The sequence below is a fragment of the Daphnia pulex genome, chromosome 8 (genome assembly GCF_021134715.1).
Source record: "Daphnia pulex isolate KAP4 chromosome 8, ASM2113471v1".
In the NCBI taxonomy this organism is placed as follows: Eukaryota; Metazoa; Arthropoda; class Branchiopoda; order Diplostraca; family Daphniidae; genus Daphnia; species Daphnia pulex.
Genome location: NC_060024.1, coordinates 1,602,759 through 1,606,798, shown reverse-complemented (window position 1 = coordinate 1,606,798; position 4,040 = coordinate 1,602,759). Strand labels below are relative to the sequence as shown.

Here is a 4,040-nt window from a genome sequence, read left to right as displayed (position 1 = left end):
TGGCGTCAAGGGGGTTCTGCTAAATATTTAATACCAGGATCAGATAATTCAATCGGCATAAAACGCTATTTTCAATCGATAGAAGGCAAAGATGACGACGGTAATGATTTGCTTTCTGTACAATTCACTAGAACGACATTCCATCACCCAACGCTGCAGAAAGTACTAGTAGTGTATAAGGGGGACGAAACTATTTCGTCCAAATTACCGCATAGAAATTCAAAGTCCGACGAACTAAAAAAAGGCCCTTTGTCGCTACAACGTTTTCTTTATTGCACAAAATGGAGCAGGAGATGGAAGAAAAGCCTTCCAAAATCTACCGTTAAATGAACTAAACTATTCCCCGCGACGTAAAAGTTCAAGCAGCCCAAGGGCCCCGAAATTTGAAACAAGTTAAAAATACAATTCTAAATGCCAATCAAAAGTTGCAGTTGACCCGGGACACCCTTTACAACCTTCACGTAAGAGCGGTTGACGGAACTTTTGTTAAACATATCATTACTTTTCCCGACTTGATCGTCATTGGATGGGACGACAATCTGGCCGATGTTTTCTCTTCGCTTCTAGCGAGAGATGAACCTATCGGTCTATTTTATGATACCACGTTCAAATTAGGAGATTTTTATGTCTCAATTTTGTCTTATGAAGAAATAGAATTTGTGAAAAAGCCAACAATTCCTTTTATGTTGTTTATGTTTATGTTTAGATCAAACGTTGAAGTAAGTGATTATCTCGATGACATAAGACAGTTATTTTCTCAGTCGGACAATCAAAAATACAACGATCTTCTACTGAAATTGTGTACCTCATGGAATAAGGTATACATAAAAGTTTCTAACCTGTAAATATTTGCTCTTATTATTATAATTTTAGGAATTTGCCAACTATTTCCGGAAATTTATACATAAAGATGTACAACGCATAGGATTGTGGGTTATAAAAAAACATGAACTAACTAGCGCCACGAAAAATAGGGCTGAATCCATGAATGCACTATTAAGCGAATTTTTGATTGAAAGGAATCTCCAGTGGATACAATGATTTTAGCTTTAGAGGAAATTTCCGCCTCTTTCTACTCCGAAGTTCTAAGAGGTAGATACGGCCGTGGGAATTACCACTTGCATCAGGACTTCACATCTCTATACGACTTGGAAAAGGATTGCCCATTCCTACCGGAAGTAAGACACGAGGAAGAAATTTTCAAAAGCTTAAAGGATGCTGTTGGAAAAGCAACCAAGATGGTAATTTCTTAATTTTCATTTGAATCTACAGAAAACGATTTTTTAAAAATATATTACAAGGGAGCAGACGACACCCCAGTCATTAAATTGGAAGAAGGATCAGACTTTAGCTTGTCATGCGCGTATGAACGGGCTTTAAGGGTTATTGAAAAAAAAAATTGATTGATATTAATTTCAACAGAATTGGAACTTTCATCGTTACCGGATCAACAGCCACACGCGATGTAAGGATATTTCCGTATCCTTCATGTTCGTGCCCAGAAACAAAAATTTGCTACCATGTTATGGCGGCACGTCTAGCTTGTGGACTTGCAAACGCTACTATAAAAAAACAAACAAATGTAACCCAGCTTAGAAGAAATGCTAGAAAAAAGGCGGATAGGAAATCTGGGATAAAAAATGATGTTACCAACCCGCAATCTATTTGGGAGGATTTAAATGGAGACCGATGTGGATCGGATGGGTACGATCCGTTCTACGCTAATGTCGCATCACCCCCAAGAAAGAAAATTACAAGTAAATCTACAATAAAAAAAAAGACTCTCAAAAAGATGTTCCAAAAATTGTACCTGTTAAGTGTACTACTAAATCACCAGCCAGGCCAATCACATCACTACCAAAACTTGTCACCTTACCGTCAGGAAATTCAAAAGCTACCTTAGCACCGGATTGCTTTTCTTCATCCATTAAGTCGACAGCCAATTCACCGGCCACCAAGTCGCAAGCGAATTCAACAGCAAGTCTGACTTCACCCACCAAATCATTGGCCATATTGTCTTCAGTCAACAAAACACCGGGCAGATAGTCGTCAGCAAATTCGTCCCCCGCCAAATCGCCAACATTGCCGCCACCAAATTCATCGGCCAGCTCGGCTTCCAATTCGCCGACCACAAAATTGCCAGCCACATCGGCTAGTTTGTCGCCAACCAAATCACCGGCCAGCTCGTGTTCCAATTCTTCTGCAAATTCGCCGACCACAAAATTACCAACCAAATCGGCTAGTTTGTCGCCACCACCGGCCAGCTCGTGTTCCAATTCTTCTGTAAATTCGCCGACCACAAAATTACCAGCCAAATCGGCTAGTTTTTCGCCACCACCGGCCAGCTCGGCTTCCAATTCGCCAACCACAAAATTACCAGCCAAATCGTGTAACTTGTCGCCAACCAAATCACCGGCCAGCTCGTGTTCCAATTCTGTTTGCAAATTCGCCGACCACAAAATTACCAGTCAAATCGGCCATCTTGTCGCCAACCAATGCTTCCGTCACCTGCTCGCCAGCCAATTCTTCGGCCAACAAGTCGCAGGCTAATTCACCGAATGATGTTCAACATCTAAAAACGGCAATTTATTTAAAATACTGTAATATATTTTTTTATATTAAACATGTACCTAATTATCTATTTACATTTTCAGACTCCGGTCTGTCACTATCAGACCCGTGGGTCGCAGAGATCAAACAAACAGGTGAATTTTTCAAAAGCCGAAATCGAAGATATTACCGTTCCGGGGTATTGGCTTGAATCAAGCCATATCAATGCAGCTATAAACCTGATCCAACATCAGTTTCCAAATATTGGTAGATTATTTGATACGACTCTCGGCTGGGATCTGGAATTTCCCGCTGCTCCTAGTGAAAAATGGATACAAATAATCCACGATGGCAAGGGGCATTGGGTTGTGGCATCCAAATCGAAAGGAGAAGATTCGGTTTCCATTTATGATAGTTTGGGAGGATCTGCTGTCAATAAGCATGTAATAGGATGTATTTCATCTCTTCTACGAACCAACAGAAAAACTTTCAAATACCAAAGTTTTAGATGTCAAAAGCAATTGCCGAATGATTGTGGCCTTCATGCGATTGTAAATGCCGTAAATCTAGCATTGGGTGAAGATCCATCACAGTCCATCTATAACAGGGGCGTCATGAGGCAACATTTGAAAAAAATGCCTGTTAAGTTAAGTTATGTCAGCATTCCCTAAATCAGATTTGAAGAGAGAAAAGATTATGTCAGTTTCAAAAAAAGTCAAGAAGGTCAGGGTTTACTGCAGTTGTCGAAGAATAGATTTTCAGCCACTGAATTCCACAAGAACACAGGCTTGGCACACCATAAAGTGTACGGGATGTAAAGAGTGGTTTCACAGAATGTGTGAAAGCTGGCCTCCAAAAAGTACTCGTGGGACTTGGCTATGCAAACAATGCAAAGGTGTGTATTAGTAAAATTTTTAGTATGCATGAAATATTTAAACTTACTTTGTGCTTTAACAGGACCATGAATGACCTCTACATGCAACTACACACATTGGCAGTGAGCCATTACTGTAAGCTGAGAAGTGATAACCTAGAAGGCTAGAATCATAATTGTCATAATCAATAATAAGAATCATAATGAATAATTGTTGTGTAGAACAGTAATATGCACTTCTTGAAACGAAGAACTTTAAATACACGGTAATTTTTGAATTATATTCTCGACTTTAAATAAATAAATTCCAAAAAATAAATTACTTTCAATTTTTTATTAGCTTCTAGTTCGACACTTTGACGACTACTTTTAACAATGCACTGACGTCGACTGTTTCGCGTCTACGGTTTCGCATTTTAGTAAGACCTCTAGCGCCTAAACTGCGAAACGGGTCCCGAAAATTTTTGGGACCGTTTCGCAACACTGTTTCGAGTTTTAGGAGTTTCACGTTCCGCCGTTTCGCTTCGCGTTTTAGTAACACCCGCTGTATTCTGCTCCTGAAAACATCGGATTTCTCATTCTTGGCAGCACCACAAAGGTTACCTCATATGCCGAC

At 39.9% G+C, this 4,040-nt stretch overlaps 1 long non-coding RNA gene across 1 annotated transcript; it reads right to left on the bottom strand.

The window, feature by feature from the left end:
- Nucleotides 1-2,615: 2,615 nt before the first annotated feature.
- Nucleotides 2,616-3,832, bottom strand: LOC124200721. Its single transcript, XR_006877355.1, has 5 exons — nucleotides 3,748-3,832; nucleotides 3,493-3,588; nucleotides 3,286-3,426; nucleotides 3,048-3,217; nucleotides 2,616-2,976 (listed from the first exon to the last, which is right to left on the bottom strand). It is a non-coding gene; the product is annotated as an uncharacterized LOC124200721 (long non-coding RNA).
- Between the last annotated feature and the right edge of the window lie 208 nt (nucleotides 3,833-4,040).